Source organism: Cebus imitator, unplaced genomic scaffold, assembly GCF_001604975.1.
Source record: "Cebus imitator isolate Cc_AM_T3 unplaced genomic scaffold, Cebus_imitator-1.0 Scaffold25, whole genome shotgun sequence".
Taxonomy (NCBI): Eukaryota; Metazoa; Chordata; class Mammalia; order Primates; family Cebidae; genus Cebus; species Cebus imitator.
Genome location: NW_016107340.1, coordinates 9,966,446 through 9,992,441, shown reverse-complemented (window position 1 = coordinate 9,992,441; position 25,996 = coordinate 9,966,446). Strand labels below are relative to the sequence as shown.

At 37.7% G+C, this 25,996-nt stretch overlaps 1 protein-coding gene across 8 annotated transcripts in view; it reads left to right on the top strand.

Moving 5' to 3' along the window:
• The window catches only part of SOX5 (SRY-box transcription factor 5), a 1,018,145-nt gene that overhangs the window by 327,295 nt on the left and 664,854 nt on the right, over positions 1-25,996 (top strand). For all 8 annotated transcript variants that reach the window (XM_017522805.2, XM_017522797.2, XM_017522806.2 and 5 more), the window contains one exon: positions 25,504-25,570. The gene's annotated coding sequence lies outside the window, so the exon portion shown is untranslated. The remainder of the gene's footprint in view (positions 1-25,503; positions 25,571-25,996) is intronic.

Sequence of the window (25,996 nt, the reverse complement as noted above, 5' to 3'; positions counted from 1 at the left end):
TTATTTCTTCTCTCAATCCTATTGAATCCTGTGATGTAGATACACAGAAAAGCTCCTGATTTGAATTCTGCAAAAACAGGGAATGCAAAATGAGGATCAGGTTTTTTTTTAACAGTAGGGCTTCTTTACTGAGCTGCCATTGTCAATGCCATTTTTAGATGTATTTTGTCAAGAAGCAGAGAAGGATAACAAGTCAATATCATGACTGTGCTTTTGCTATTGACGTGATATTTTTGTATATTTGTACGGAGGTTACCAGGAAACCTCTGAAAATTGTAAAATTTCAGTTTTGTGTCAGGGCATGGTTCTTGTCTTTTACAGTGATCTAAGAGGATACGTTACTCCCGGGACGGTGCTGTCTTTGTTTTCCTTTGTTTTTATCATCTTGCAGTTTGAACCCTGATCTTCATTGTGAAAGTTCACTGTGACAGTTTGTCCATTTTCTTTCATTCCAATCTCTTCTCTCTCTCCTTTCTCGGAGTCCTCTCTCCAGCGGGTTGCACTTTGCTGGGAGTAAACAGTAGATGTTACATATATTAACACTGAGCTGGGGTACAATGCACTTGGGTGTGCTCTCTGTGCAATTCCCTGGCAGTCATAAATTAATTAAAAGTAGACAGGAACCACAGAAAAAGAAAGTTCTCCCTTCCCCCAGCCCCCCTTCTTTCTTTTCTACCGGTAAATAGCTAGTTCCTTTGTTCCTGGCTGCACTATTTCATTTCTGCCATCATTGTCCTCATTGTTCTCAGAAACAGGAGGGGTCTGGGCCAGGAGCAGCAAGGTCTCAGCTAATGACGGGAAGTCTTTAAAGTTTGCGCTGCATTTCATCTTCTCTGTGGGAGTTTTAGGACGTATCCAGTGTTTGATCCCCACCGTGCAACTTTGCTTCTAGTTAATTAACAGATCCCCCATTACACACTCTCATCTAGAAGCACATGGGAGGCCTATTGGGAGGTAATTCAAGGCCAATCTGAGTGATGGCAGGAATTAGAGAAATCAGTTGTTTTAGGGCTAATGTTCAGGAAATAAAGATGTCCCGTTTTAGGGATCTCATTTGAAATTTTTGATGATTTCTCTTTTCTATTGAAAAAAAAAAAAAAAAGATTGGGAAACTGTTTTGTCCTCATAACCTTATGATGACCACCGAGGGCAGTTTGAACTTAGCACTCTTTATAACTGCCTGGAATAAAAATAAAAAGGAAAAAGAAAGACAATATTATCCGATGTAGCAATATTAACAAGAATTTTGTTCTCCCTTTTATTGCTAGCGGTCTCTTTCCTGCCCAGCCTATTAGCTGGGTCACAACCATACATAGCAACTTTTTCAGGGCACACAGGCGGAATAGCTGGCAGGGACATGTCAGTAGTGGCTCATTTTACAGCCAAGGCTGAATTACATACTTTGTTCTTGCGTTGTTGCTTTTATTCCAAGGGTGTCAAAGTTATTTACAAATAATAAATAACACGGTTCAATATTAGGCTCCCTTCCCCTTCTAGTCTTTCCAGATGAACATTACAAAACAAAGCACATTTACCCAAAGTTAGAAGTTAGCATGAGTGCCAAGATAGGAGTCTCTGCTTTTCCTGCCCATGGTTAGCCCAGGTTTTGATGGCCTTTGAAAAGGGAATGCCTTGTTTCTTTCTTTCTTATGCTTCTACAGTTTCCCCAGCCCTATGAGCAATGACCCCCTTTATCTAATGAATTAGGAGCTACTCCTGCCTTGCAATTCTCAGTTCGACACTTGGCAATGAGAATCAAACCGGGGCTATTTAGTGCAGCAGTAAATGGCCCGCCACATTAGCCCCCTGGCATGCTAAGCTATTAGGTTGTTTTACTGTTGTTAAAGTTACATTTGTTAGGTGGAGTTGCTGCCCTTCCACACAAACTCAGCAGTGCCTGATGCTGGCGGAGGCAGCACGTGTACAAAACGTGTGCCATCCACAACCCAAGCGGTCAGGCGGTGTGGCTGCACCGCAGATAAGGAGTGTTCTCCTGTCTACAAAAGTGGGAACATGATTGTTGTGATTTTAAAAATGGGAGGTGGGGTGGGGGTGAAAACCACTGGACAGTCATGGGTTTTGCACTTTGCTGTGACTAAACTAATTATATGGGCTTGATTAACCATTAATTTATAGCGGTTCTTAAGTGAACCACTAATTGTCAGATGCCATGGAGAAGGAAGGCCAGGGGTGAGAGGCACCAAATAAGCTGGTGTGGTCCTCTGCAGCAGGCCAGCAGCCAGTGAAGTACACACACTGGAAGCTGGGCAGAATCCCGAGGAGTGGAAAGATTAGCATGGAAATGAAGGAGAAATATTCAGGGTGCTTGAATGGTATGTATGTGGGGTGTGTGCATGCATGCATGTGTGAGAGAGACAGACACACACACACACACACACACACACACACACACACACACACAGAATATTTCTGCAAAGAAGGGAAGATGCCAGTACTATATAGCTCCATGCAGCCAGCTTGCAGGGTTGAGTTGGCATTTGGTAACTTGGTAGCGGCTGCCAGTGTGTGTGTGGTGGGAGAAGAGGGAATAGACAACAAGAAAAACACATAGAGCTTAAAAAAAGATGTAAAGTGATTCACTTCATGCCATATGGACAAAAATGTTGTCACAAAAATAAGGCCAAAAAATAGTGCCAGGTTAGACTTTTAGTTCAAAAACATATGTATAATCATCCCCATGAACATGAATTTTAATTAGTATTTTGATAGAGAGAAACCAGATATTTTTTTAACCTGCTCTGTTCTTGTTTTCTGTTCCTCTCCCAGTTTTAGCCTCCATTAAACATTCATATACTGTATGTTTTGTGTCTGTATGAGGAAAATGCTTTATCCCTGGATTGGTGGGAATGCAAACATCTTGGTTTTCTGTGGCATACAAAATATCTTCCCAGTGGAGCTCGAAAGCAGAAGCTTATCACAGGGAAATCTAGAGCGCTCTCTCTGAGACCCGGACACACCAGGGAGGAAGGAAGCCATATGCCTTTCTCTTTGTCAGTGGAGACATCTGTACCCATTCGCTTCCCCAGATCCACTCTTCACACCCATCCACATCACATCTCTCTAGGATGCCTTTTAAACATGAAATAAGTTTCGTATATATGCATATTATTATGTGACAGGGCAGTTTTGGGGAAAATGGATGATTGTGACTACAGAGACTTTTAACATTGGAACATGTAACTTACTAATAAACTTTATGCTTTCATTTTCCTTATTCGTTACACATACCTATTTCTCAAAAAGGATTTGAGATGACAGTACTCATTGGAAGATACTGTGCTGAATCATCTGCCCTTAGCAAAGCTTTTCCCACTTTAAATGAGGTGCTTCGATTAGTGCCCTGCATGTGATAATTAGATGATGAGACAGCAAAATGCTGATATTAGCAATGATCTTGCTGCTTAGGAGGCCATTCACACCCCAGGTTCCCTCATCGCCCCCAGCCAAAAGAATGCATGTGAATCAGGTGTTTGTATTATAAATGATACAAGTGATTTTTAAAACCTGATATTAACAGTCAGTCAAATCTTGGTGCAGAAGGATTCACCTATTTCATATTCTTTATTAGAACCTCTGAGCTTTCCTCTGACCATTAGTGATATTTCAGTTCACTTCAAGGGCAAAGGGAAAATCAACAATGGTCTTAGAAAAGGTAAATTTCACTTCCCATGTGGAGTCTCTCAGAGGTTTCTCAGACTTTTGTTTTTTGGCAAACACGAACACAGGCATTCTGCATTTCTCTCCTCTTCCCTTCCTGGGGAAGTTCTGGTCCCTTCAGTTAAAATAATACGTCCCATAGGCGCTTGTTGAGGATTCCCTCTTGGTGCTGGCAGGTTTTTTCTGGGCTTGCTGTCTGACCTCTACTGTTTCCTCAAAGCATGAGTCATAATTCCTGTAAGGGCTACAACAACAGAATAAGTGTGTTACTGGACACACAGCAGCCTCAAGCCACAAACCAGGATGCACGCCCATCCATTATGTAGGAACTGCAGGAAAGATGGCCTTCACCTCATCTCCAGGCTGCCTCATTTTCCTAGAGTAGGAAAAAGCTATTGCCAAATGCACCTGCCCGCCTTCAGAGCTCTAATTCAGACTTATATGTGCTGAAAGCTGTCCCTAAGCTCTTGAGTCAGACTGCTGTTGGATGCGGTAGATTTACTCATTCATTTATTCAATCACTGTTTTGAAACCCTTAATATGAGTTCTAAATTTCAAGAAAGTTAGGAGTTATTTCTTGCTACAAAAGTACTTATACGTAGAAAAATATTTTCTGGGCCTTAGGCTTTTAGAACTTCCAGTAGGTTTAAGTTAAGTTTGGGTCTCAAAAGTATCTTGCGAAGTGAAGAAACATTTAGAAAATTCCTAAAATGCTTGTTTTCCAACCAAGACCATTTCATAATAGCCCTGTTCGCATAGATCTGTATTAAAGACTAGCAGTGCTTCTGAGCTCTGGTGAAAGCATGGTAGGTAATTCAGGTTTCCCAGTCCTACTCTCTTCCCGCATCAGAAACGTTGAGAGAGTTGATACTAGCTCAAGCAGACGAAGGCAGCCACCTTGCCCACCAGCAGTATTCTGAAAATCATATGACGATCTTTAAAAATATTTGTAACATTATTTGCAATTGCAAAGTATTGGAAATAGCCTAAATCTCTATCTATAAACATCTTGTTAAAGTATGTTCATGCAATGAAGTATCATTCGTTTGTAAAAGATAATGAAGATCTCTACATACTAATGTGGAGATGTTTCCAAGACACGTTGTTAGGTGGAAATTTTAAAAAAAAGAAAGCTTCAAAGAGATATAGAGAATGCTGTCTTTTGCATGAGAAAGAAGGGCGCATAAGAATAAATACATACATTTGCTTATTTTTGCAAAAATACAGGAAATATGAAAATTAAGAAAATAATGTATAATGTGTTGGTGGGAATGAATAAAAGGGATGGGGATGGAAGTGAATCCAGAGTTACCTTGATATGTCGTTTTTTTTTTTTTTTGAGACGGAGTTTCGCTCTTGTTACCCAGGCTGGAGTGCAATGGCACGATCTCGGCTCACCGCAACCTCCGCCTCCTGGGTTCAGGCAATTCTCCTGCCTCAGCCTCCTGAGTAGCTGGGATTACAGGCACGCGCCACCATGCCCAGCTAATGTTTTGTATTTTTAGTAGAGACGGGGTTTCACCATGTTGACCAGGATGGTCTCGATCTCTTGACCTCGTGATCCACCCGCCTCGGCCTCCCAAAGTGCTGGGATTACAGGCGTGAGCCACGGCGCCCGGCCCGATATGTCGTTTTTTTTGAACCATGCAAATATTCTATATGTTTTAAAGTAAATTTTGATCAAAGATGAGAACATATCTGAGATGTTAGATATTAACTTAGATGGAAAGCCAAATGGTAATCATTGTTGATGGTACTTCAGGCCAATACTCTCCTGAAGAACAGAGAAGTACGGGAGCGAAGCACTTAAGAGATTGATTCCTACTGACTTGTACATATGACTGGTGCTATCCCACTATATTTAATCCTTAAACTTTATGTTTCTTTGATTCCTGCAACTAACAGGAATTCCTTCTCTCTCATACTACCCCTTTTGTCAAGAGAGAAGAATTAATGGAACTATTAATCATTTTTTCTACTTTTGCAATCATAATTAGAGTCAGTGATGTGATTTCTTATATATTCTGGGAAGAGGGGATATAGAATCTGTGCAAATTATTTGCCAGTTTCTAAGGGATTACAATCATTAAAAACATAACACTTATAGGAAAGATTACTTGCTTCCTCATGAACCACATTGTTTTCCCCTTTAATTTTTATTTACCACACCAACAGTGTTGATGATGTACGATTTTCTACTAATGTGTAACCAGCTCTCCTGAGTGTGTAACCTGTGCTTTTGGAGTTAAATGTTTTGGAGACACGAATGTAGTCATTGTTAACATTATTTTAAGAAAATGAAATATAACTCTAAGTGGGGAAATAAAAACTCGGATAATTGTTAATTTATTCAACTAATGGCTTTCCTTGCAGCCCAAAAGTATTGAAATTTCAAAGCTTTTTCCAATCTCCTGCCCTGCATGACTTTATTTGTTGGGTTGTTATAGTGCTTTTATAAAACAAAGATGTGACTGCCTGTATTATTGAAAATCGGCTTGTATTGGACCTCCTTTACGCACTGAGCTTTTTTTAAAAAAAATTACTGGTAGGCAAGCTGACTTTGGTGATGGGTCAGGTATAACTAGAGATTCATGTTCTTAAATTTTGGTCCTGACATTCCCGTCCACCTGAGTGAAGGAAAGAAAGCAGGGGGTATGTTCACGTCACAATGTTGACTCTTTTTATCTGGGTATAATTTGTGTTCGATATAACCAAAATTTATGGATATCTACTGTGTGTCTAGCACTTGAGTAGTTTCTTTTATCCAGTGACCTTCTAATTCAATAGGCAAAATTTCACTCAGGGGAGTTAGTCTGAGAATTCAACACACTAAATAGAAAAAAGCTAGAAGATGGGAGAATGCTGTGTAATGAGAACACGCGCACCCTGTGTGTTTCTAAAGAGAATGGAAGGAATTTATTTGGCCTAAGTAGCCTCTGTGAGGGTAAGGTTTTAGTTATGAGCAATAAGTCAATGATTACAGTATCAAATAAGTCATACCATTGCACTTATCAGTGCTTTTCCTCATGCAGTGACATAGTGAAAAAAAATAATGAAGTGGAAACATCAGTTCCCTATATCAAAAGCTATGAGATGTAAGTGCTCCCAGCCAAAGAAGGCAAGATCTGGAATTTTTTAAAAATGTGGATATATAGAATAAATATGCAACCCTCCTGATAATGTTGGCTGATGAAGTGAAATTCACCAACTGTAATTCTGGCACAGAGAGACACACATAGTGCCTGCATACACACACACAAACCCACACACACACATACACACACACCCTCAGAATATTCTTAATCATTTGCTATCTTATTTACATTTCATTTGCTGGAGTAAATTCTATCATTTGAACTTTTAAAAAATATACTTTAATATTACTTAAGCAAAAATAAGGAATAAATGTGATTGGCTTTCAAATAGCTTATTACCATTCAAATACTCTCTAGATAATTTATATTTAAAAATAAAAAACTGTGTCAGCTTCCGAAACATTCTAAATGGAGACTTAGCTCTAAGTAATCAAAATTGCTTTAGTTGTGCAGAGCGGCATTAAAAGCCTTGTCCACTAATTGAGTGAAGCGGCACAACTGAAGCAGCCTTGTCCCTCATTAGATGATCTTGCAGGCACTGTTTGTCATCCTGGGTTGCCAGGCTCAATCTAACAGTACTGCTGGTTCAAATTAATGGTAATTCATTATGACACACTATGTCCTTCCAGCGAAACAACAATGCGAAGCCAGTGGGGCATCTGTCTACCACTGCTGCTGCTTTATCTCATTCTCTTCCTCTTTAGTTCAAGCGACCACCTTTGCATAACCCTTCTAAGTTCTTTAGCTAACTGGTGATTGGAGATGCCACCTGTCTGAAGAATTGCATCCAGTTCTCTTCCACTCCTGTCACAGAAAACGTCTTTAACAATAGGTTAAGTCAGTCTGGAAAATGATGTCATTTTCTTTTTTCTTTTCTTTCTTTTTTTTTTTTTTTTTTTTTTTTTTTTGTTGTTTCCCTGTTGTTGCCCAGGCTGGAGTGCAATGGCACAATCTCAGCTCGCCAAAACCTCCTTCTCTCAGGTCCAAGCAATTCTCCTGCCTCAGCCTCCTGAGTAGCTGGAATTACAGGCATGCGCCACCATGCCTGGCCAATTTTGAACTTTTAGTAGAGACGGGGTTTTTCCATGTTGGTCAGGCTGGTCTCAAATTCCTGACCTCAGGTGATCCATCTGCCTCAGCCTCCCAAAGTGCTCAGATTACAGGAGTGAGCCACCCCACCCAGCCAATGATGACATTTTCTAAAGGAAGCAAAGCATATTCATGTGTGTATGATTTTTTTGTTGTTGTTGTTGTTACTTTTTTTTTTTTTTTTTTTTTGAGATAGGGTCTGACTCTGTTGCCTGGGCTAGAGTACAGTGGTATGATCATCGCTCACTGCAGCCTCCACCTCCTGGACTCAAGTGATCCTCCCACCTCAGCCTCCAGAGTAGCTAGGACTACAGGCAATGCCAACATGCCTGGCTAATTAAAAAATTTTTCCATTATAAACATGGTCTTGCTGTATTGCTCAGGCTGGTCTCAAATTGCTGGCCTCAAGCCGTCCTCCTGCCTTGGCTAATTTCTTTTATCCAATGACCTCCTAATTCAGTAAGCAAAATTTCACCCAGGGGAGGCATTCTGAGAATGCAACACACTAAATAGAAAAAAGCTAGAAGATCGGAGAATGCTGTGTAAAGAGAGAGTGAGCACCTTCACAAAGTGCTGGGATTACAGGCGTGAGCCACTGCACCAGGCCTGGGACTTCTTTTGGAATGCAAATACCTCACTTGTATCTACTCATGACGGATATTAATAGGAAATCTTGAGACACAGTGCTCATGAATGTGATGTAAATCCAAAGATAATGATAGTTTTCTGACTGTATGAGTTTGGTTATTCAATACCTTTTGGAGGAAACTTCATGTTTATATGATGAGCATTGCTGTTCAAAGTGCTGCTTTTCTATTCTGAAGAGCAGGCAGAATGCTGGAAAATGTTCTAACAGTGATGCAGTCGGACACTTCCTCCTAGCAACTCTAAATTGTGTGTTTGTATCAATCAGTTTATTGTGTTCATTCAAATAATTTCGTCTGTCTGGAAGGATGACTCAACCGTACACATGAAAAAGCATCTAAATAATATCTGGGCATGGCTTTTCATCTGAAATCCTGAAATTACCCATGAATAGAGAAAAGGTCACATATATTGACCAGTTGACTCTGCAGTGTTGAAAGTGGTGATGCTTAGTCAGTATGGAGTGCCGGACAGTCTATCTCCCACTGTTTTCCCAAGGTTCAGCTTCAGTCTCACTGTCGGGTGTCTATTCCAAGCAATATGGACACAGTGTGATTTTAACAACATTAAAGGCCTGTCTACCACCGTACCTTGTATTGTTTGAAATCCCACAGTTAGACTCAATGCTTTGCATTATATTTTTAAAAAATGTTTAACATAATCTACTTGTTTGGAAAGACCTAATATATTACAACTAGTTATCAGTAATCACTTACTTACTTATTTATTTAATGTTTATTTCTGTTAATCCTATCGGCTCCAAAAGCATATTCTAACAAAATCTTGCAGTTCAGAACTAGTTCCTATTCCCTTATTTCACAAAATTCTTGGATGAAACTTAGATATGTCTGCTTTTACATGGTAATTTGTTACATGCCTTGATGAGCGCCTGCTTTTTTCATTAAATCTGCTCCACCCACATTCAGCCTTCACAGTTTCAGTGAATAGTAATTCCATTCTACTATTTGCTCATTTTAAACATGTGGCAGTCATCCTTGACTGCTAGCTTTCACTCATACCCCTGTCCAGTCCATTGGCAAAACCTCAGTGCAGAAAAAAGAAAACAATGCACATTCACCACTGCTACTCTGGTCCAAGATAATGTAAACTGTCTCCTAGAATATTAAAATAGACTGTACCCTGACCTACATTAAGCCTATTCTTAACATCGCCCTGGAAATAAATAGGGACATTTTTGGTTGTCAAAAGACCTGGGGAGTAAAACTGGCATTTCGTGGGCCCAGTTTAGAGACACTAAATGGCCTGCCATATGCTTGATGGTGGGGACAAAGAGGAGCTGTCCACTCAGAATGCCAATGATAACCTCATTGAGAAATATTGAGCCAATTAAAACCCAAATCTCTTGACTTCCCACTTAAGCTCAAACCTCCATATTGGCTTTTGATTTTTCTAAGAACAAAAGCCAGTATCCTTACTATGGCCTGCAAGGTATTATGCACTCCTTGCCTGCCCCCTCCTTTATCTGACCTCACTTCCTGTTACTCTTGGGCTCACTCACTGCATTGCAGCCATTCTGAAAATACAGTCATGCCACCATGCTATTCACTCTGCATGAAAAGTTCTTTCCCCAGTTTACGCATCCCTCACCTCCTTACTCATATATCTTCCTTTCCTGTTACCCTGCTTAAAATTGCAGATCCTTCCCTCAGATTCCTATCTGCAAACTCTTTTTGTCTCTAGACGACTTATCGCTATTGAATACATTGTGTTGCATTATTTTTTGTTTACTTACCAGACTGTAAGATGCATGAGAGATTTTTGTCTGTTTTGTTCCCTGCTATGATCACATTGCTTAGAATAGTATCTAGCATGTAGTAGGTGCTCAGTGGGCAGTTTTTGAGTGAATTAAATTTAAACTTATAACAACCTTAGGTAGCATTGCATTAAAAATGGAGATTTAAAAGCGGAGAGGCTAGTAGATTTGTCAAGAGACACTTAACGAGTAAATAGAAGAATTTACACATGTTCTCATGAATACGTGTATTCATCTACTAAGTATTTATTAAACTCTTATTTGAAGTCAGGCTCTATTTTAAGCACTGGAGGTGAAGCCATGAACAAAATAGACACAGTCATAAAACAAATTAATTTTAGAGATGGCAAGTGATATATAGGAAAAAAGGAAGGAGGAGGAGTGATGGATGGGGTGGAGGAGACCTTCATGTCTTGTATTTTTTTCACTATAACCTGACTAGCTCATTTCCATATTAGCAACAATTACTTTATTTAATCCATTAGCAAATACTTGAAAACAAAATGGGGAATTGATACACAGCATATTTTGAAGAGGTTATGTGATATATTGGAAAGCAAATGGATTTTGACATCAGGCTATCCTGAGTTAAAATCCTAGCTCTGTCACATGTGACCATGGGCAACTAAGCCCAACTCAGTATCCTCATTTATTAAGTGGAACTAACCATGTGCACTTCATGGGGTAGTTGTGTAATCAAAAGCCAGTGCAGATTAGTGTCTAACACGAAACATGATAAGCCAATACATGCTGTCTTCAGACTTTTGGCTACTACATAGGAGGCGGAGTAAAATGAGATATAAATCCAAAGATGATGATAGTTTTCTGACTCTGTGAGTTTGGTTATTCACTACTGTTTGGAGGAAACTTTATATGATGAGCATTGTTGTTCAAAATGTTGCCTTTCTAGTCTTAAGAGCAGGCAGGATGCTAGAAAAGTTCTAGCAATGATACAGTTAGATACTTCCAATTGGATGGGGTGCCCCAGTAGATACGTCTGCTGTGGTGGAAGACTGGGTTGGTGCGAGGGGACTAGATGCCAACTTAGAACTTTGGTAAACTTTTTTTTTGCCCCATTTAAATAATAACACCCAACCTATGTATGTTTTGTCACTTTATTTAATAGCGCTTTTATTATTAGGAAAGTTATAAAATTTATTGGAGAAATATTTAGAAAATATAGTTCAGCAAAAGAAAAAAGTAAGCAATTCCTGTAATTCTAAACTAGCATTGTAACATTGCACATTTATTCTTTGAATCATTTTAATATCGTGTGTGTGAATGTGTGTGTATCATTGGTTATATAAAGTACAAGTCCTCTGATTATTTCCCAAAGTTAATACTTTGGGACAACTAATGTTTTGGAAGAGAATTAGTGTTAATTGATAATTATTTATCTCAGGGGTTAACTATATAAATGATATATCTATTTGGCGATAATGATGATACTATGTACTATATCTAGTATAAATCATTTCACTTATTTTGTCACTGGAAATTTCTGCCTTGTAATTTTTCACATTATTTACATACATTACAATATCTGCTGTTAACTCCTAAAACACAGAATTCTTGTCTGATAAATTTACTTAACTTTCAAATAGGAATAAAATAATTTAACATTAATTATTGAGTTCTGTTAAAACATTAATTAAATTAATCATCACTTTAAAGATGAGGAAATTGAGGCTGAGAAAGCTTTTACCACCTATAATAAGTTGAGAGCTAAACTCAAGCTTATATCTGTGTGACCCCAAAGTCTATGTTCTTTTTATCTCCATTCTGCCTTATCTTATATGCAATATCTTATAATAAGTGCTCAGGAACTTTTTGTTGAGTAAATGAACAGATGAATGGTTGGATGGTTTCTGTTCAACAAATCCCCAATTTAACTCAAAGCAATGTGCATGTACATTTTAGAGAAGGGATTGAAGCCTTATTTAAAATTCAGTAGCAGAAAATATACTTGAATAGTCAAATACGTATTAAATAAACAGAGAGGTTAGGTACTTAGGTGGTATAACTAGAATTGAGGCTGCTTAATCATATAACCCTTATGATCATGAAGTTGGATAAATGTGAGTCCCTTAGGATATGTAGCCTCTTGAGTATTTCATTAAATGCATTCATATTAAAATTAAAGGTTAAATAGACAGAAATGGGGAACTTCAATTTTATTTCACTAAAATTTGATATTTTAAAAGTTTCAATTATGGAGACAAAATAGTTGTATATATTTTTAAGGTGCATGTGATATGTTTATTTGAGTACACAATGTGTAACAATCACATCAGGGTCATTGGGATATCCATCATCTCAAGCATTTGTCATTTCTTTCTGTTAGGAACATTTCAATTGCACTCCTTTAGTTATCATGAAATATATAATAAATTATTATGAGTTGTAGACACCCTATTGTGGTACCAAACACTAGATCATCATCTTTCTAACTGTATTTTTTAACCCCGTTAATCATCTCCTTGTTATTCCCCCCTTTCAAAATTTGATGTTTCAAAAGCACATGTTTTCTCATGTATTTATCTATGTTGGGTTGACATCTAAAATTTTCTTTCATAATAGTCATTCTTAGACAATTCTAAAATCTCTATGGTTTTACAAAATTCTAAAATGGCTATGATTTCCAACTAGTAACAAACTGTATTCCAAATGTTGCCATACTTTGTGTTAAAAAATATTTGGGGTATCCCAAGATGGCCAAATAAGAGGCAGCTCTGGAAAGCAGCTCCCAGCAAGAGAGACACAGAAACCGAGTGGTCTCCACAATTCCAAATGAGGTACCGGGTTCATTTTGTGGGTCTGGTTGGACAGTGAGTATAAACCAAATAGGGCAAGTTGAGGCAAGGCAGGGTACTGCCCTACCCAGGAGGTGTGTGCAACCAACCGGAGGACTGGGGGATCTCCCACCCTGGGACTTCAGTTCAGATATAGCACTCCACCCAAGCCCTCAACAACCCACAGAACAGGAGATCTTCCCTGGGCTGAAAAGCCTCAGCAAGCTGCCTAAACAGGGCAGAACAGCAACTTTGGCCAGCACTGGGGCTTAGATCTAGGTGGAAGCACTGGCTGATGTGAAAGCCAGAAAGCCAGCTGGAAGGATCTACCTTCTCCACAGAGGGAAGGGGAACTGAAAACAGGGAAACATCCCATGTAGCAGGATGGGTCCCCTTGCCCTTTGACAAAGCCCAGTAGACTGAAAAAAAACTCTCATGCCAGAGTTTTCACACTAGAGAGAAACCAGGAACAATCCAGCTCATTGGGGAGGGGCAGCCACCATTGTAGAAGCCAGCCTAACTTTCCTGAGTAAATAAAAGACACAACAGATCCACTGAACGCACGGCAGCCCAGTAGCGCCTCTGCAGGCAGGCAAAGGAAAAGCTGCCTCCCCAAGCAACTCCCTGAGATCAAAAACCAGTGCAAGAAGAATGAAACCATCAAAAACCAGAATGCCTTGTCCCCACCAGGAGATCACAGCTCCTCACCAGCAAGGGAACAAAGCTGGATGGAGAATGAATTTGATGAATTGACAGAAGCAGGCTTCAGAAGGTGGGTAATAACAAACTTCTCTGAGTTAAAGGAACATGTTCTAACCCAATGCAAAGAAACTAAAACCTTGAAAAAAGGTAAGACGAAATGCTAACTAGAATAACCAGCTTAGAGAAGAACATAAACGACTTTACGGAGCTGAAAAACACAGCCCAAGAACTTTGTGAAGCATACTCAAGTTTCAATAGCTGAATAGATCAAGTGGAAGAAAGGCTATCAGAGATTGAAGATCAACTCAATGAAATAAAATGAGAAGGCAAGAAAAGAGAACAAAGAGTGAGAAGAAATGAACAAAGCCTTCAAGAAATACAGGATTATGTGAAAAGACCTAATCTACACCTGATCGGTTTACCGGAAGATGATGGGGAAAATGAGTCCAAGCTGGAAAATACTCTTCAGGATATTATCCAGGAGAACTTGCTCAACCTTGCAAGGCAGGCCAACATTCAAATACAGAAAATACAGAGAACACCACAACGATACTCCTCTAGAAGAGCAACCTCCAGGCACATAATCGTGAGATTCACCAGAGTTGAAATGAAGGGAAAAATACCAAGTGCAGCCAGAGAGGAAGGTCGGTCATCCAAAAGGGAAGCCCATCAAATGCAGCAAATCTCTTGACAGAAACAGTACAAGCCAGAAGAGAGTGGGGGCTGATATTTGACATCCTTAAAGAAAAGAACTTCCAACCCAGAAATTCCCATTCTGCCAAACTAAGCTTCATAAGTGATGGAGAAATAAAATCCTTTATGGGCAAGCAATTGCTGAGAGATTTTGTCACCACCAGACCTACCCTACAAGAGCTCCTGAGGGATGCAGTAAACACAGAAAGGAAAAACCAGTACCAGCCACTGAAAAAAAGAACCAAATGGTAAAGACCAATGACGCAATGAAGGAATTATGCCAACCAAAGTTCAAAACAACCAACCAGTAATAAAATGGCAGGATCAAATTCACATATAACAATATTAACATTAAATGTAAATGGACTAAATGCCCCAATCAAAAGACACAGACTGACAAATTGGATTAAAAAGCCAAGGACCATAGTGTGCTGTATTCAGGAGACCCATCTCACATGCAAAGACACACATAGACTCAAAATAAAGCGGTGGAAGAAGATTTACCAAGCAAACGAAGAGCAGAAAAAAGCAGGAGTGGCAATCCTAGTCTCTAATAAAATAGACTTTAAACCAACAAAGATCAAAAGAGACAAAGAAGGGCATTACATAATGGTAAAAGGATCAACAGAACAAGAAGAACTAACTGAAATATATATGTACCCAGTACAGGAGCACCCAGGTACAGAAAGCAAGTCCTTAACAACCTACAAAGAGACTTAGACTCCTGCCCAATAATAGTGGGAGACTTTAACACTCCACTGTCGATATTGGACAGATCAATGAGACAGAAAATCAACAAGGAAATCCAGGACTTGAACACAGATCTGGACCAACCAAACTGAATAGACATTTACAGAACTCTCAACCCCAAATCCACATAATATACTTTCTTCTCAGCACCACATTGCACTTACTCTAAAATTGACCATATAATTGCAAGTAAATCACTCCTCAGCAAATGCAAAAGAACGGAAATCATAACAGTCTCTTAGACCACAGTACAATGAAATTAGAACTCAGGATTAAGAATCAAACTCAAAACCATACAACTTCATGGAAAATGAACAAGTAGCTCCTGATTGTCGACTGGATAAACAATGAAATGAAGGCAGAAATAAAGATGTTCTTTGAAACCAATGAGAATGAAGACACAACATCCCAGAGTCTCTGGGACACATTTAAGGCAGTGTCTAGAGGGAAATTGATAGCAATAAATGCCCACATGAGGAGCAAGGAAAGGTCTAAAATTGACACCCTATCATCAAAATTGAAAGAGTTAGAGAAGCAAGATCAAAAAAAAATCAAAAGCTAGCAGAAGACAAGAAATAACTAAGATCAGAGCAGAACTGAAGGAGATAGAGACACAAAAATCCCTTCAAAAAATCAACAAATCCAGGATCTGCTGTTTTGAAAAGATCAACAAAATAGATAGACAACTAGCCAGATTAATAACAAAGAAAAGAGAGAAGAATCAAATAGATGCAATAAAAAACGATAAAGGGGATATCACCACCGATTCCACAGAAATACAAACTACCATCAGAGATTACTACAAACAACTCTATACACACAAACCAGTAAATCTTAAAGAAATGGATAAATTCCTAGACACTTGGACTCTCCAAAGACTAAACCAAGAAGCAGTTGAAACCCTGGATGGACCAATAACAGGGGCTGAAGTTGAGGCAGCAATTAATAGCCTATCAATTAAAAAAAAGCTGAGGTCGAGGTGGGTTTACAGCTGAATTCTACCAGATGTGCAAAGAGGAGCTGGTACCATTCCTTCTAAAACTATTCCAAACAATACAGAAAGAGGGAATCCTCCCCAACTCGTTTTGTGAGACCAGCATCATCCTAATAACAAAACTGGGCAGAGACACAACTAAAAAAGAAAACTTCAGGCCAATATCCATGATGAACATCGACACAAAATTCTTCAATAAAAACAAACAGAATTCAATGGCAAATCAAAAAGCTTATTCATCAAGATCAAGTAGGCTTCATCCCAGGGATGCAAGGCTTTTTTAACATACACAAGTCCATAAACGTAATTCACCACATAAACAGAACCAATGACAAAAACCACATGATTATCTCAGTTGATGCAGAGAAGGCCTTTGACAAAATTCAACAGCCCGTTGTGCTAAAAACCCTGAATAAACTAGGTATTGACGGAACATATCTCAAAATAATAAAAGCTATTTATGACAAACCAACAGCCAGTATCATACTGAATGGGCAAAAGCTGGAAGCATTCCCTTTGAAATCTGGCACTAGACAAGGATGTCTCTCTCACCACTCCTATTCAATATAGTATTGGAAGTTCCAGCCAGAGCAATCAGGGAAGAAAAAGAAATAAAGGGTATTCAGTTAGGAAAGTAGGAAGTCAAATTGTCTCTATTTGCCGATGACATGATTGTATATCTAGAAGACTCCATCGTCTCAGCCCAAAATCTCCTGAAACTGCTAAGCAACTTCAGCAAAATCTCAGTATACAAAAACAATGTGCAAAAATCTCAAGCATTCCTATACACCAACAACAGATTTAAAGAGAGCCACATCAAGAACGAACTGGCATTCAAAATTGCTACAAAGAGAATAAAATACCTGGGAATACAACTAACAAAAGATTTAAAGGACCTCTTCAAGGAGAACTACAAACCACTGCTCAATGAAATAAGAGAGGACACAGATGGAGAAACATTCCATGTTCATGGTTAGGAAGAATCAATATCGTGAAAATGGCCATACTGCCCAAAGTAGTTTACAGATTCAATGCTATCCCTATCAAGCTACCAATGACCTTCTTCACAGAACTGGAAAAAAAACACCTTAAACTTCATATGGAATCAAAAGAGAGCCTACATAGCCAAGTCAATTCTAAGCAAAAAAAACAAAGCAGGAGGCATCACACTATCGGACTTCAAACTATACTACAAGGCTACAGTAATCAAAACAGCATGGTACTGGTACCAAAACAGAGATATAGAGCAACAGAACAGAACAGAGGCCTCAGAGGCAACACCACAAATCTACAGCCATCCGATCTTTGACAAACCTGACAAAAACAAGCAATGGGGAAAGGAGTCCCATTGTTTAATAAACGGTGTTGGGAAAACTGGCTAGCCATGTGCAGAAAGCAGAAACTGGACCCCTTCCTGACACCTTACACTAAAATTAACTCCAGATGGATTAAAGACTTAAACATAAGACCTAACACCATAAAAACCCTAGAAGAAAATCTAGGCAAAACCATTCAGGACATAGGCATAGGAAAGGACTTCATGACCAAAACACCAAAAACATTGGCAACAAAAGCCAAAATAGACAAATGGGACCTAATCAAACTCCACAGCTTCTGCATGGCAAAAGAAACAGTCATTAGAGTGAATTGGCCACCAACAGAATGGGAAAAAATGTTTACAATCTACCCATCTGACAAAGGGCTGATATCCAGAATCTACAAAGAACTAAAACAGATTTACAAGAAAAAAAAAAGCCCATTCAAAAGTGGACAAAAGACATGAACAGACACTTTACAAAGGAAGACATACATGAGGCCAACAAACATATGAAAAAATGCTCATCATCACTGATCATTAGAGAAATGCAAATCAAAACTACCTTGAGATACCACCTCATGCCAGTTAGAATGGCAATCATTAAAAAATCTGGAGACGACAGATGCTGGAGAGGATGTGGAGAAATAGGAACACTTTAACATTGTTGGTGGGAGTGTAAATTAGTTCAACCATTGTGGAAGACAGTGTGGTGATTCCTCAAGGATCTAGACAGAAATTTCATTTGACCCAGCAATCCCATTACTGGGTATATATCCAAAGGATTATAAATCTTTCTACTATAAGGACACATGCACATGAATGTTCATTGCAGCACTGTTTACAATAGCAAAGACCTGGAACCAACCCAAATGCCCATCGATGATAGACTGGACAGGGAAAATGTGGCACATATACACCATGGAATACTATGTAGCCATAAAAAATGATGAGTTAGTGTCCTTTGTAGGGATATGGATGAACCTGGAAACCATCATTCTCAGCAAACTGATACAAGAACAGAAAATCAAACACCACATGTTCCCACTCATAGGCGGGTGTTGAACAATGAGAACACATGGACACGGAGGGGAACATCACACACTGGGGTCTGTAGGGTGGAAATAGGGGAGGGACAGCAGGGGGTGGGGAGCTGGGGAGAGATAGCATGGGGAGAAATGCCAGATACAGGTGATGGGGAGGAAGGCAGCAAATCACACTGCCATGTGTGTACCTATGCAACAATCTTGCATGTTCTATATTCTTCACATGTACCCCAAAACCTAAAATGCAATAAAATAAATGAGGAAAAAACCAACCAAACAAGCAAGCATGTTCAAAAATGGGCAAAGGATATGAACATACACTTTTCAAAATAAGACATCTATGAGGCCAACAAACATATGAAAAAATGCTCATCATCACTGGTCATTAGAGAAATGCAAATCAAAACCACATTGAGATACCATCTCATGCCAGTTAGAATGGCAATCATTTAAAAATCTGGAGACAACCGATGCTGGAGAGGATGTGGAGAAATAGGAACACTTTTACATTGTTGTTGGGAGTGCAAATTAGTGCAACCATTGTGGAAGACAGTGTGACGATTTCTCAAGAACCTGGAAATAGAAATACCATTTGACCCAGCAATCCTATTACTGGGTATATACCTAAAGAATTATATATTGTTCTGTTGTCAAGACACATGCACACATATGTTCATTGCAGCACAGTTTACAATAGCAAAGACCTAGAACCAACCCAAATGTCCATCAACAATAGACTGGGTAAAGAAAATGTGGCACATGCACACCATGGAATACTACGCAGCCATAAAAAATGTTGGGTTTGTGTCCTTCATAGGGCCCTGGATGATTCTGGAAACCATTATTCTCAGCAAATTGACACAGGAACAGAAAATCAAACACTGCATGGTATCACTCATAGACGGGTGTTGAACAAATAGAACATGTGGACACAGGGATGAGAGCATCACACACTGTGGTCAGTTGATGGGGACCAGGGGAGCGACTGCGCAGGGTGGGGAGGGATAATGTAGGGAGCAATACCAGATATAGGTGATGGGGGAACTAAGCCAGCAACCCACCTTGCCATATATGTACCTATGCAACAATCCTGCACGATTTGCACATGCACCCCAGAACCTAAAGTACAATCAAAAAATTAAAAAATTTTCAGCCGGGCATGGTGTCATGCCTGTAATCTCAGCACTTTGGAGGCCAAGGCAGGCAGATCACGAGTTTAGGAGTTCGAGACCAGCCTGGCCAACATAGTGAAACTCTGTCTCTACTAAAAAGACAAAAATAAACTGGGTGTGGTGGCACACAGCTGTAGTCCCAGCTACTTGGGAAGCTGAGGTGAGAGAATCTCTTGAACCCAGGATGCAGAATTTGCAGCGATCCAAGACCATACCATTGCACTCCAGCCTGGGTGGCAGAGTGAGACTATCTCAAAAAAAAAAAAAAAAAAAAAAAAAAAAAAAAAAAAAAAAAAAAAAAAACCTTCTATAAACAAAAAAAAAAAAAAAAAAAAAAAAAAAAGAAAGAAAAAAAAAAAAAAACAAAAAAAAAAAAAAAAAAAAAAAAAAAAAAAAAAACCTTCTATAATATAAGCCTTGATAAAGCCACAATAATACTTGGATTGTGTTATAACACTTGAGTACTGTCGAAAGACTAATCTCTGCCGACTAATTTAGAAGTAGAAAATCTTCCTATTATACATTTTATTATCAGTTTTTGGTCATGGTATGCCATTAATGTTATGTATCAGGGAGTAGTCTACATTTATTTTGTATTGTCTTAACATTGGTAGATTTTTAAAGGGAGATGTGTATCCTACTTTTTAAAATGAGAATGAGACTAATATGTTTTTGTTTTATAGTATGTAATTTTTTTAAAGACTGGTTTGTTGCGTTATAATTTATGTACCATACAATTCATTCATTTGAAGTGTTCAAGTCAATGTTTTTTAGCATGTTCATGGATTATTCAGTATCACCACTACCTAGTTTTAGAATATTTCCATCCGACAAAAAGAAGCCTTGTACTCATTTTCACTCTCCATTCCTCCTCAAGTGTTCCCCCTAACTCTAGATAACTGTTGATCTGCTCTCTGTTTCTATAGATTTGCCTATTCTGGATGTTTCTTACACTTAGAATTATACAATATAAGGTCTTTTGTTACTGACTTGTTTCACTTGATAAAATGTTTTTAAGATTCATCAATGCTGTAATATGTATTGCATTCCTTTTTAAGGCTGAATAATATTCTATTTTAATGTATATATCAAATTTTGTTTTTTCATTTGTTAGCTAGTTAAAAACCATTTAGATTATTGGTACTTTATGACCATTATAAGTAATGCTGCTATGAACATATGTATACAAATTTTGGTGTGGACATATGTTTTTAATTTATCTTGGGTATATACTTAGGAGTAGAATGGCTGGGTTATTTTGGTAACTATTTGTAAACTTCTACGAGCTGCAAACCACTTTCCAAAGCAGCTGTAGCGTTTCATATTTCCATCAGCAATCTATGAGGTTTCCCATTTCTCTGTAGCCTCACCAGTACTTGTAATTATCTCTCTTGTTTTTATAGCCATCCTAGTGGATATACAGTAGATGTCATTGTGGTTTTGGTTTACATTTGCCTAATAGCTAATGATATTGAGCATCTTCTTTGTACATCTTCTCTAGTGAAATTTCTATCAGATTTTTTACTCATTTTTTAATTAGTTATTTGACTTTTTATTATATAGTAGTTCTTTATACATTTTGAATATAAGTCAGTCCCTTGTCAAGTATATCATTTGCAAATATTTTCTCCCTTTCTGTAGGTTGTCTTTTCACTTACTTGATAGTGTCTTTTAAACTCAAATGTTTTTAATTTTAATGTCCAATTTACCTATTTATTTCTTTTGTTGCCTGACGTATCTATTGGTTTTGCGTTTGACAACCCATTGCCAAACCCAAGGTCATGAATATTTACATTTTCTTCTAAGACTTTTATATTTTAGTTTCTACATGTATGTATATGTGATCCACTTTGAATTCTTATTTATATATGAGATAAGGGTCCAGTTTAACTCTTTTGCATGTGGATATTTTGTTATCCCAGAATAATTTGTTGAAAACTGTATTACATTCTAACAATAATTCTCTGACATCAGCTGGTTGTCCTCTAGTGCAATTCAGTCTGACGCTAACTATTCACAGTTAACATCACATACCACAAATTCAAGGACAAGGTCCCCAACAACACTGTCCTTACTTAAAAGGCCAGCTGCAAGTGGGGTCCCTAAGCTACCTTTATTTCTGCTTGGCAGAATTGGCTACAAAATTGGGAATTCCCAAGAACCCCTTTAAGGTTTGATAGTTCACTAGAACAACATACCTGTCACACTAAAGTGCTACACTTATGATTGCCATTTTATTATAAAGGATTTAAATAAACAGCTGGATAAAGAGGTATACAGGATATGTCTGGAATAATCTGGAGCACAAGTTTGTGTCTTCATGGAGTTGGTTGAACCACCCTCCTGGTACTTCAGTATGTTCACTATCCTGGAAGCAGTTTAAGCCTTATGTTCATAGGTTGTTTTTTGTTTCTAAGATGGAGCCTTGCTGTGTCGCCCAGGCAGAGTGCAGTAACGTGATCTCAGCTCAGTGCAGCCTCCGCTACCTGGGTTAAAGGGATTCTCCTGCCTCAGCCTTCTGAGTAGCTGGGATTATAGGTGTGCACCACCATGCCCAATTCAATTTTGTATTTTTGATAGCAATGGGGTTTCATTATGTTGGCCAGGCTGGTCTTGAACTCCTGACCTCAAGGCATCTGCCCCCTACCTTTGCCTCCCAAAGTCCTGGGATTTTAGGCATGAGCCACTGTACCTAGCCTCATATTCATTATTTTAATTTGAGGTATTTATTACATAGGCATGTCATTGGCCATGCGACTGAACTAAGTCTTCAGATCTTCTTTCCCCAGAGATAGGGGACTGGAAATGCCATCACTCTAATTACATGGGATGTTTTTATTCTTCTGACAGCCTCCCCCATCATGTAGGCTATCTGTGACAACAACCCTATGACACCTCATTAGATAACAAAGCCACATCTATCACTCAGGTAATTTCAAGAATTTTCTTTTTTTTTGAGACGGTGTCTCACACTGTCACTCAGGCTGTAGTGCAGTGGTGTGATCTCGGCTCACTCCAGTCTCCGCTTCCTGAGTTCAAGCAATTTTCCTGCCTTACCCTCCTGAGTAGCTGGGGCTATAGGCGTGCACCACCACACCCAGCTAATTTTTTTGTATTTTTAGTACAGATAGGGTTTCACCATGTTGGTCGGGATGGTCTCTATCTCCTGACCTCATGATCCACCCTCCTTAGCCACCTAAAGTGCTGGAATTATGGAAGTGGGCCACCATGCTTGGCCTCAAGAATGTTTTTAACTCTGTGCCAGGAACCAGGGACAAAGACCAGATTTTAAAAAATGTATTAATACTTACAACACACCTATTCTTTGGGCAACCGTGTCAAAATCAACTAGCTACAAATGTATGGGCTTATTCTGTGCCATTAGATCTATATATGTATCCTATACCGGTATCCCACTGTCTTGATTACTGTAGCTTTGTCATAATTTTGAAGTCGGGAAGGATGCATCCTCTTTTACTTTTTTGTTTTTCAGGATCGATTTAGCTATTTTGGATTTTTGTATTTCCATATGAATTTTAGGATCAGCTTGACAGTTTATGTAAAAAAGCCAACTGGAATTTTGATAAGAGTTATGTTCAAGAATATTAAGTTTTCTCATCCATGAATGTGGGTTGTCTTTTCATTTTTTAGATATTCTTTAATTTTTTTCAATGATGGTTTTAGTCTGTGATTCAGAAGCCTTCCAACTTCTAATGTTAAATTCATACCAAAGGATTTTATTCTTTTGACGTTATTATAAATGGAATTGTTTCCTTGATATCATTTTCAGAATGTTCATTGCTAGTGTGCAGAAATACAATTGATTTTTATATGTTGATCAACTATCCTGCAATCTTACTGAAATTGTTCTTTAGCTCTTACAGTTTTTTAGTTACTTCCTTAAGATTTTCTAAGTAGAAATGATGTTATCTACAAATAGAGATAATCATACTTCTTCCTTTCAGTCTAGATGCCTTTTCTTTCTTTTCTTAGTGAACCTGTCTGTAATATCTAATAAAATGTTGAATAAAAGTTGTATGAGCAAATATTCTTGTTCCTTATTTTAAGAAGAAAACAGTTAATATTTCACCATTAAGTATTATAGTTGTAGATTTTTCATAGATGGTCTTTATTAGGTTGAGGAAGTTTCCTTCTATTTCTAGTTTGTTTAATATTTTTATGGTGTTAAAATAAGATGTTGGATTTTGTCAGATGCTTTTCAGCATCTATAGAGATGTTGTATGATTTTCCCCTTTATTAACAAGGCATTTTATGTTGTTTGATATATATATGATAAATCAACTTTGCATTCCTGGGATAAATTCTATTTGGTTACAGAGTGTAATTCTTTTTGCTGTTTTGTGTACTCTAAAAGAATCTAGATATTCCAAAATTATTTAGGTTTTTTAAAATGAAAAAGAATATAAATTAATAAATAAAAGTTGTATAAGTCACCTAGTCTTAGATTACCTCTAAATCTGCAGCTCTGGTATTATGAAAAACAGACCAGTATTTCAGAAGTGAAATTCTATTTTCCTAAAAGTACAATTTGAAGTATTATCGTTAACATACTGACGTGCATAATTTTTGATAATATAGGACCTTCCTAGTACAAAATATTGATAAGCTTTATATTTATACAATTTTAATAAGATGGTTGCAAGATCCCATATGAAATTAATAAATGTTTAAACATCTTGAAGTCATATAATTTAGTCATTTTGGTGGCCAAACCTTAAAAAGTAGGGAATAGCTGTGAACTTCTCTCTATAAAAATTACTGGACATTCACAGATAAATAATCATAATAAAATAGCTGTATGTATTGAAAAATTCTTGGATTCTTGGTTCATGACAAGCTTATGAAGCCATTTTATAGATTGGGAAATTAAGCCTGAAAGAAGTTATATAAGTTTCCAAAGACATAGGGCTTTTCTGTCATGGAAATCGATACTTAAATTCTGCTTTTATGACCCTGCAGTCTGGCTCTGATAAAGTGACCACTTATAGAGTGTTTCTTTTTTTATTTTGTTCTTTCTGTTGTTGGTGTTTTTGCCTAGAAATTATTCAATGGGTTTGTAAAATATTTATTCTTATATAACTTAGTGTCCTAGTATGATATAGCACTGTGCTTGCTAAGTCTTATGTATTCCATAAATTTTATTCCATAAATTTGTACACATTTGTACTCCAAATTTCAATGCCCATTAGAATGTTTTGCATAAAGTATTAAAGCTCTAAGTAATGTTGCATTATATATATATTTTTAAACTGCCTATCAGGAACCATGAAAATGGTTGTAATTGTCTCAGTAAAACTAGACTTAGGATCACTTTAGGCTAGATACATACACTTGTATTAATCAGTCCATGTATCACACATGCATGCTCGTGTGACTGAATTAATCATATGATGACTTTTAAATAGTTTCATTGATATGGCTCCAAAATAATTAGTTCATATTTTTACATTTCAGTTGTTGCTATGTCTTGAAATGTCATTAATAAAAATTTTGGTTGTTCATTGATTTTTCATTCATCAGCCACTAACTGGCAGTTTTATGAGTCCGATATTGTTTTATGGCTATGAATCTTGTCTAGAAAAAAATATTACAATTAAATTACTTATTTTTTTTCCAACATTTTGCAATAAAATCTTATTTAACTATCTGTATGATTTTTAATCTGAGTATTTTGGAATTACTTTGATTTCTCACTTAATATTTTCTTTGTTTTAATTTCTTTTTTTTTTTTTTTAAGCATTTCAAGAAATAGACAACATCAAGGATACCAGGAGTGGGAGAGATTGGACTGGGATACCCAACAGGTCAGGACATTTGCATTATCATTTGCTGCTGGTTCATTTGCCATCAGTTTTACAATTCTCAAATCTCTTGCCACTTGCTTATTTCTTGTATGTGCTTACTTGAGTTGTTCTTGGTTTCCAAATCAAGAATAACACTCTTAGTATAAGAAGCTGAGCATTTGGGTATCTTCCTTTTATAGGTTGAAAATGAAAAAAAATTAAAGAAACTTTCAAGAAGAGAAAAAAATTCTTACCTAAGTTATACGGATGCCCTAATTTATATTTTTTCTTTGTATTGTACCAACTGTTTTGAAATGAAACTTCTTAATGACTTTTCCCAGAATCAAATTCTTAAAACATACAGAATGTTAAGAAACATGTATTAGTGGGGATGCACTCAAGTCATGAAAATCGAGTTTCTTCTCTTCTCTGCCATATACTCTGTGC